Source organism: Mesoplodon densirostris, chromosome 7 (genome assembly GCF_025265405.1).
Source record: "Mesoplodon densirostris isolate mMesDen1 chromosome 7, mMesDen1 primary haplotype, whole genome shotgun sequence".
Lineage (NCBI taxonomy): Eukaryota > Metazoa > Chordata > Mammalia > Artiodactyla > Ziphiidae > Mesoplodon > Mesoplodon densirostris.
In genome coordinates this window covers 48,826,396-48,836,818 of record NC_082667.1, presented here as the reverse complement: position 1 = coordinate 48,836,818, position 10,423 = coordinate 48,826,396, and positions in this window count along the sequence as shown.

Genomic DNA, 10,423 nt, shown 5'->3' with positions numbered 1-10,423 from the left:
CATCCTCCCCTCCTCCGACTTCAGCTTGCCTGAGTGGATGGCCGGCAAAGGAACCCGGGTTAGAAGTGGGCTGGAAATGGTTTCGCTAGGGCCCTGCATCCTTGACTTCTGTGTCAGCTAGCCTACTCACTGCCTGGGTGGTAGATTTGGCCTCAGAACCATGGCTTTATCTGATACAACATTTTCCAAACTCAAAAAGAAGGAGTCCGCCCCCTTCCCCACCTTGATGTCTTAGAAGCTCCGAGAAGCCCCAGAAGTATTACTGTTGTTCCGGAGGCATGAATGACAAGACTGGTGGTTGCTTTCTCGGTTTTTTTCTTTTCTTTTGAAAGTGAAGCTGTCAAAATTGCAAAAGACCAAAAAAAAATTAAAAAAAATGAAAATCAGCATGTGGCTGGCACAGCTGCAAAACTGCTTGTTGGAGACAAAAAAAAAGTGATAGGAAGGTTGCAGAGTAGGAAGTGGGTAAAACTAGCACTCTTTGGGTGCCACCTAAGTGCCTGGCACTGTGCCTCACAATTGGCTGGTGGAAAGAGAGCAAGCCATCAGGATTTGGAATCAGACTCTGGCTCTGGTGTTGAGTAGGGCTTTGTGTAAGTCACAGTGTTTGAGCCTCTGTTTGCTTATCTATAAAGTGGAGTTATTAACCCCTACTATGCAGAGTTGTCATGAAGACTAGAGATGGTAAACAACACTTTCCTGTGGCAAGCCCTGGTAGTCCACGGCAGCTGCTCTGTACTTATATAGCCTAGCTCAAGTCTTAGCCTGAGAGGTAGATGTTATTGGACACATTTTTCTAGAGGAAGAAACTGATGCCCTGAGGGCTATATCACTTGTCCAAGTCACACAATCAATAAGCCATGAAGGTGAGATTCAAAGAAAAGTGGTGGAAGATAGTTTAAAAAGCAACATCATAGGAGACATCACACACCTCTCCAGAAGGAGGTTCTAAAGTCTCCAGATTTATTTGAGAACAGTCAGGCCTGTCCCATTCACATAAATGTAGTAGTTTCAAAAGTCTCTTTCTAAGTGGGCACGGAACTCAGATCTCACTTGAAATAGAGCAACAACACAGTCCTAAATATCCATAGCAAACTCTGCTGGAACCATGCCTTCCTGATGCAGTTCTACCAGAATACCAGACCACTTATACTCTAAATTAATAGAAGCCCAAATATCACTATGGGCTTCAACTTATAAAGTTCCAGTAAGAACAAAAGAACAAAAGAACTTGCAAACTGTCAAGTCAAAGGCAGTATACCCTATAAACTTTCCTTCACTTGCCCATATCCAAAATACCCTAGCTTCCTGTCCCAAGTTAATGGAAACTAAACCTGATTGCATCGGAATTCTGTGGGTGTGCTTGTTAAAAAAGAAGAAAAGAAAGAAAGAAAGAGAAAGGAAGGAAGGAAGGAAGGAAGGAAGGAAGGAAGGAAGGAAGGAAGGAAAGATGGATTCTCAGGCCTAACCCTACATTCTCATTCCATAGGCCAAGAGGATATCAAGAAATCTACATTTTTAATCAGCCCTGTGATGAGAGGAATATGGGTCCTGTCTACCAAATTAAGACCTCTTGAAGGGAAATTAATATGAAACAAAGTATGAGCAAAGATCAGCATGGGAAGGCAGTCAAAGTTGAGGTAAATCTGGTTCTAACTGAAGAGGGCAACTATGTCTCAGGCTTTGTGATTCTCACACAAATTTAGGTGTCCTTACCTAGTTGATTTCTCTGTTAGGAATTGGGATTGATTCAATCTGGTGCATATCTAGAGGCTGCTGGGGCTCAGGAGGTCATATATATATATATGTGCTTAAACATACCAGGTCACATTTTAGGGGCAGAACTCTGATCTGGTGCCTTCTGTGGAATCTTAAAGTCACACTCACAGGTTAAGTGTATCCCTTAGCATTCTTTCCCTTTATGTTAGCATAAAATGTGTGATTGTGTGAGCACTTCCACCTACAGAGCATCTATAATTATGGCTTTTTTTCCAAAGGAGAATGGATTCTAAAAAAGTTGTACAATATTTCCCTTATTCATTAGCCTACAATTTGGATTTCAAACACCCCAAAAGTACTGTATGCTCTATATTGTGATGTTCCAATAATATCTAACACGGTCTTTCCCTAATGAATTACCCAAGCTAAGGCTGACCTCCTATTCTAGGACAGCATTAAAAGCTGCTATGTTCAAGTTATTTCCCATTCTACAGTTTGTGCTGGTTTAGATTGACAGAACGAAATGATAAAATACAAAGAAAATATATATTTTATTTCCTTGATCTTTTATTGTTTAACTTTAATCAATGAAACTTCATTGATTAAACCTCTCTATACTCCTCAGATGTGTGTGTTTGTGTGTGTGTGTGTATGTGTATGTATATTTGTTATCTGTTCATATATATCTGACAAAATGCTTTCCCTTAATTCTTGTCTCTGGATAATAGCTCTGGGGTGAATTGAAAGGGGGGAGGAGGAAAAATGTTGTTTCCATGACAATGCATTCCATAGTTACAGCCAGTAAGCACTATGGTGAACAAAATGAATCACTGTTACCTTAAGATATGAACACACTGCATTATTGGTCTGAAAAGCTAATTTGGAAGTACACTGCATGGGGGTGTACTGCAATATTTTTAGGAGGAGATATTACTAAGGAATGCCAGGAGATGATGCATTCATTTTAATAGTCAAGATAACCACCCTTAATTAGACATTTCAGTGACTGGTAACATATACAGTTCTTCCTAATAATTATCACTTTTACAAATAATACATACCAACTACACAGTAGTAAATATTTTTCCTTATTACAACTTGCCTTAAAATAGACTCACAATCACAAAAGTCAGGTTTATCAATAAATGTGACCAGTGTTTAATTTTAATCTTTTATTTTTATTATCATTATTATTTCTAATCAGAAATTGGGACAAGGCAAGAGGCATTAGCTATTTACTTAACTTTTTCATTTCTTTGTTGATCCTTTTCATAGCAATTTTTAAGAGATGGTTCATGTTGGAAGGGAAAAGAGTGTACTGGACATCAGGAGCCATGATGTTTCTTCCTACTGACTGACTCGGAGCAAGCTACTCAGCCTCTCTGAGCCCCAATTCCCTTGTCAATTAAGATGAAATGGGTACACTAGAGTATCTCCAAGTTTACTTCCAGCGTTGAAGTTCTCTGAGTGGTCTTACAAATATAGGACCTTAAGGATGTAAAGGAAATTTGAGAAGCCATTCCATTCAGTCACCTGTCTTCAGAAAATAAACTCTTCTATAGTGCTTACTGTTTGATATGCTCTACTATAGTGTTTGCTACATGCGGTGTTTTACACTCAGCAGTGTGCTGGAGCCAGATTTGACTCTTGAGCGCCAATTGTGTGTACCTATTTCCAATTCTCTATTCAGTGATATCAGCTGGTAGCTTGAAATCAGCCACGGAGGAAGTATTTACACCACGTAAATTGGAAAACATTATATATCAAGACTTTTTGTCTTCAGAGAAACATCTACCACCACAGCACTGGTTTAAGTACTTTATCTTCATTAACATATTTAATCCTCACAACCCCTCAAAATTACAAAAAGAAAGAAACTGAATCACAGAGAGATTCAGTAATTTGCCCAAGCTAACAAAACTGGTATACTAGTTAACTAAGTGAATCAACTCACAAAAAAGTCTTGATGGCTTTCAATTATAAACGTTTATTTCTGCCTCATGTGAGACATCCTTCATAGTGTGACCCTGACTCTACCATGTTGTTCTATGAACAGAAGAGCAGCCTCTATCATGTCCCTGACATTCTCATGGCAGAAGAAAAAATGAACAATGGCTGAATATGCAATGGCTCTTAACATTTCTTTTCAGACATTAAAAACATCTCCCTGTTCACATCTTACTAACATGTCATGTGGTCAGACCCAGTGCCAGTCCAGTGGGGAGGGATAATTCTCTCACAGGGAGGAAGGAGAGAAAATTTGGGAACAATAATTTTCTAGATAACAGCTTAGCTGGGTGATAGAATTGAAATTTGAACCCAAGAAATCTGACTTGATGAGCCAAGTTCTTAACAAGTAGGCCACTCTGCCTGTTACTTACAGCTAATGTGTCTCTATTTTTCACCTATTTTCCATATAAGGGTTTGTTATTTAGTAATCCTTTAAGGGAGTGACTCCTATAAGGAAAGCATGATAGGGCTTTCCTGGTGGTGCAGTGGTGGAGAGTCCACCTGTCGATGCAGGGGACACGGGTTCGTGCCCCGGTCCGGGAGGATCCCACATGCCGCGGAGCGGCTGGGCCCGTGAGCCATGGCCGCTGAGCCTGCGCGTCTGGAGCCCGTGCTCCGCAGCGGGAGAGGCCACAGCAGTAAGGGGCCCGCACACCGCAAAAAAAAAAAAAAAAAAAAAAAAAAAGCATGGTAGATTTAGAAAACATAAGAACTTGGAGCGAATCAGATATACTTGGTTTTGCCACTAATAGCTGTGTGATTTCAACCTTTAATTCCTTTCCCTCTACTCCCTTTCACTGCAAATTACAATCCACTTATTTTCACTTAATCTGTAGTACTGATGTCTTCATGTAATTAATTCATCAATAAGTTCATAATACAAATTATGTTTTTTTATTGTTGAGCTTCCTGAAATTCATAAGGCAAAGAGGCATATAAATATGTCTTTTTGCCATCAATGAGCTTATAAACTAATCAAAGAGATTCCCATGAAATAAAAACTAACAGCAGATCTTTCTAACAGTAAGAAATTATATATAATTAAGTACTAATAAATGTACTTGAAGTCCATAAGAATGCTTGACCAATCTAGTTAACTTCTCTGAACTATCATTTCCTGTTCTGTAAAATGGTATTGCTATAAGGCTTAAATGAGATAATGTATTTCAAAATGTCTGTCCCTCTTATCTGGTTTCCACTAAACACTCCATAAATTAGAGAAGCTTTATATTAATTTCCTGAGGTTTTTTTTCCCAATAAAATTTAGACCCACCCAGTATGTATAATCTCTTTATACAGAACTCTTTAACCTTTCTTTACAAATTTTACTCTCCCAAAGTCTCCTCAGGCCCTTTCTCAGGTCTCTTACATCCCTCTTACTGAGGAACATACAGTTGTAGTGAGGGTTTGTATTAGAGTCAGGACCCATAAAAACTGACTCTGAATCCATCATGCCTTCACCATGATTGTCACCTCTTTGTCTTCTCTATAATTTCTGAGTGTTCTACTCACCTGCCACAAAGTGTAGACCCCTTTGGGCCAGTCATGCTTAGTGACTGTTGACCTTTATTTGAATCATACTTACCATGTTTGTTTGACCTTTACTTGGAATAATTTTCTTATCTATTTGTAGTTTGGAATGATTGAGTCAATAAATGAATTAATAAAGAACAAATATATATATGGGTTAAGCCAGGCTTTCCATAGCTCCCATGCAGTCCCTAGGTGAACTAGTGTAGGTCTTTTTTTGTCTCCTAATTCAGCTCTTGCCCCCAAACTTCCTCATTGAAAGGATACAACCTTTATTGAGGAAATGCCATCCCACTGATTCAGAATCAATTCTGCCATTTTGTTTTAGTAGCAAGTATTTTGAAATAATAATTGTCCTTAGCTTCAATAAGATAAGGCACAATTTTGCCTCTAAGACTTCTCATGATATTCACTTTCACTCTTAGTGCCATTTTGAAAAAGCAACTCTAAAATATCACTCTCTGCACCACCTGTGAGAATTTCCCCAGTAGGAAAAATCAAATGAAAAACAACTCTTCTTAGATCTTGTTGTTTACCAAATTTGATTTCAGTGTTGAAAGAGCAAGGTTTGGGACTTGGGTTCCAATCTTAGCTTTGATACTTACTATGTAATTTTGAGTTAATCAGTGAGTCTCTTTGACAGTTAATTTTCTGATCCATTAAAAAAGGGGAGGGGTTGTTAAATAATAACACCTATATTACAGGGTTCCTTTGAGGATTAATTAAAATACCATGCGTGAAAGAACCTATCAAAGTGCCTGGCATACATATATTTTTTCATTCTCAAAGATAGCATTTATTTTTAATAATATTTTTTCTAAATACAAAATTAAAAGTTTAGTATAGAAATAATTTAAAAACATTGTCAGGCACAAAAAAAGCAATTTGCAAGTACTCACAATTCCATTGCCAGGGATAACTAATCTTAATACTTTGGAGGTATGTTTCCAGTAATGCTTCAACAAAGTTGTATTCAAACTGTATATAACAGTGTAGGCTAATGTTGAAAATAATATATACCTTTGATACCAATCCATGCTTTTAGGCAGAAATCTTCCTATAAAAATACCATTAATGATGGCACAGCATTTCAATATTTCTTGGTGTATTTCACAAGCCCCTTTTTGTCAGGGGTCAATAATATTTCTGAATTCAATATAATGAGAAAAATTGAAATGTTCTTGTGGACAAATATTTGCACATATCCATAACAAAATTATTAGGCTAAAACTTATAGATAAGGAATTCTTGGTGTAAAGAGCATGAACATTTAAAAAAATTTTAATGTATAATAGTCGATTTATGTTTGTATTAATTTATATTTCCATTAAAATTTTTATGGGACTCATTATGTTCCATAAATAATATACTATAGGAGATACTTCAGCCAAACTCTGCTGGTAGATTTTTATTTTGATTTGTCTGAAGATGCTATTTTTATTTTATTTGGTTATTTTATTGGCTTTTACATGATAGTTTAGCTCAGTATAAATTCTAGGCTGCCAGCTATTTTCTCCCAGGACTTTGTAGAGTCAATCCAGTTGTCTTTTCTCTGTAAGTGCTTAATTATTTCTCACTGATCAATTTTATTAGTTGTTTTGGTGTTCTGGAGATTCACCCCAATGTAATAAGATACGGAGTTCACTTTTTAAAATCCTGTTTAGGTCTTCTTTTGATTGCTGCATCTAGGGATTCATGTCTTTAATCAATTATTAAAAAAATGTGGAGGCATACCACTTTGCATTTTTCTCTCCCTCATTTTTTCCCCTTAAATTGCAATCACATATATTTTTACTTTCCCTTTTTAAAAATACTTTTTATCTCTTTAGCTGCTTATGCTGCACTATGGGTAATTTCTTCACATATCTTTCCATTTCTTAATTTTGCCTTTGGTTCTTTAAAATATTTGTTTTGTTTTAAATTTTAGTCATTGTACTTTCAGTTCTGAAAGTCCTACTGTTTTTATTAAGATATAATTGAGATATTAAATTGTGTATGTTTAAGGTACACAATGTGTTTATACACTCATATATTGCCAAATGATGACCTCTGTAGTGTTGGGGAACACCTTCATCACCTCATATAATCACTATTTATTTTTTGTGGTAAGAACATTTAAGATCTACTCTTTTAAAAACTCTTAGGTATATAGTTCAGTATCACTAACTGTAATCACCATACTGTACATTAGATCCCCAAAACATATTTCTCTTATAACTGAAAGTGTATACCCTTTGACCAACATCTCCCCAACTCCCCTACTCCTCAGCCCCTGATAACCACTATTCTACTCTCTGTTTCTATGAGTTTGGCTTTTTTAGATGTTTATATAAGTGATATCATACAGTATTTATCTGTCTCTGACTTATTTCACTTAGTATAATACCCTCAAGGTCCATCCATGTTTTTGCAAATGGCAGGATTTCCTTCTTTTTATGGCTGAATAATATTCCATTCTCTCTCTCTCTCTCCACACACACACAGACACATACACATACACACACACACACACACACACACAACAACTTCTTTGCATTATTCATCTGTTGATGGACACTTAGCTTGCTTCCATATGTTGGCTATTGTGAATAATGCTGCAATGAACATGGGACTGCAGATGTCTCTTCAATATCACTTTGCATTTCCTTTGGATATACACCCAGAAGTAGGATTGCTGATAATTTAATTTTTAATTTTTTGTGGAACCTCCATACTGTTTCCACAGCAGCTATCCTGTACTAATTTACATTTCTACCAACAGTACACAAGTATTCCCTTTTCTCCACATCCTTATTAAGACTTGATATCTCTTGTCTTTTTGATGACAGTGATTCCAACACGTGTGAGGTGACATGTCATTGTGGTTTTGACTTGAATTCCCCTGATGATTAGTGATGATGAGCATATTTTCATGTACCTGTTGGCCATCTGTATGTTTTCCTTGGAAAAATATCTATTCAGTTTCTCTGCCCATTTTTAACTGGATTGTTTGTTTGTTTTTGGTACTGAGTTGTATGAGTCCTTTATATATTTTGGATATTAACCACTGATTAGGTATATGACTTGTAAATATGTCTCCCATTCTGTAGATTGGCTTTTTGTATTGTTGACTGTTTCTTTTCTGACCTGGCACCTATTATTAATGAATGCTTAATAGTATTCCTTTGTTCACTCATTCATTCCTTTATTTATTCATTCATTATACACCAAAACTAGCTGAGAAACTTATTTCAAATATATGTCAACCAAACACAACAAAATTCCTGTGAAATCACTGATTCTATTTTTATACAGTGTTTGCCCATCTGTGAAACAAAGGCAGATTGTTCCTTGTCCAAAAATAAATGCTAAATATGAGTTCAACTTTGACAGCAGAAATTCAGGGGAAGACTGTGTCAAAAACATGGCTCATTTTAAATGGCTTTATATTGCCATTGTGCTTCTTTACTATGAATAGATTTTCCTTATCAGCTTCCTTTCATCTGAACAATAGATGGCTCTTCTAGCTGCAAGAACTAAATGAGGTGACTTACCCTGAAGAACATCACTCTATTATGTTGCAAGCAGGGACCCTCAGCTAATCATATCCAAACTAAGTGAAATGATTACTCAATGAAACAGTTGCTCACTTGAAACTGTGAAGACATTAGGTCTCTCTTACAATCTCCAGCTACAAACCAAAGAATTAACATTATGACACAATTATCTCTTTTTCTCTTAATAAGGTGCAATCATGTTAGTTAAAGTCCCTGATGGTACTGAATTATAAATATAGCCTAACTAGACTTCCATTTCCCATTTGCTTAAAATAAGATCATGGTAGGAAAACTATCCTTTGGTACAATGTGTGAACTACTCTTATTGTAAAAATGCTGGTGCTTTCTTCCTTCATTACAAGGACAATCATTCTCAAGTACAATGTTTGGAAGATCTGAATTGTGTTTGCTAAAGTTGATAACGTATGACCATAGAAAAGTCTTTGTTGGGTTCATGATATTAAGCACATTCACTTTATTTCCCCTTTTTGGTTCCCAATTACTATTTGATTATTCATTAATTCATTCAACAAATATTTTCACATGTCTATTATATGTTAGGCAGGAATCTAAGTTTGGAATACAAGTACAGATCAATACAGTCTTGACCTCGTGGGGATTACAGACAAGTGAGGAAGGCGGATTGGGATAAGTGCTTTGAGTATATCTACATGGCTCTATGAGAGCATATAGGGGGAATCTCATTTAATAAGGGAGGTCAAAGAAGACATAATTGGGAAAGTGATTACTGAGTTGAGATCAGAAGGATGAGTGGGAATTTACCATACAAATGGAGAAAGGAAAAGAATCTCAAATAGAAAGAACATACAAAAAACACTTGCTGCCAGAAACAAGAAGGACAGGAATGAACCGAGATTAGCTCACAATAGCTAGAACACAGAAAACAAGGGGAAACATCAAGTGAGAAGAGGCTGAAGAAAGTAGAGGTCAGATTATGCAGGCTACATTTAAGATTTTTGTTTTGCTCTAAAAGTCTTAGGAAACTACAGAAGAGACATTTTAAAGCAGTTTTATTGAAGTATAACTACAAATATTTAAAGTGTACAATTTGATAAGATTCAATATACGTATACATCCGTGAAACCCTCAGCAAAATCAAGATAGAAAACATATCTATCACCCTCAAAAGCTTCCTCATGCCCATTTATAACCCCTGACCCTAAAACTCTTTCCTACTTCCCCAACTCAAAGCAACCACAGATCTGCTTTATGTCATTATAGATTAGTTTACACTTTCTAGAAATTTATATAAATGAAATCATATAGTATGTGCTTTTATGTCTGATTTTTTCACTCAACAAATATATTCTCAGAGTCATCTAGGTTGTTGCATGTGTCAACAGTTCATTTCTGTTTTTTATTTCTGAGTAATATCACATTGTAAAGATACACTATAATTTGTTTATCCATTCACCTGTTGATGGATATTTGGATTGTTTCCAGTTTTTGGATATATAACTGTCATGAATATTTGTGTATAAGTCTTTGAACAGATATATATTTCCTTTTCTATTGGATTGGGATAAGGTTATGACATGGCAGATGTACGTTTACATTTTTTTTTTAATTGTCAAACTGTTTTCCAAAGTGGTTGTACCATTTCACAT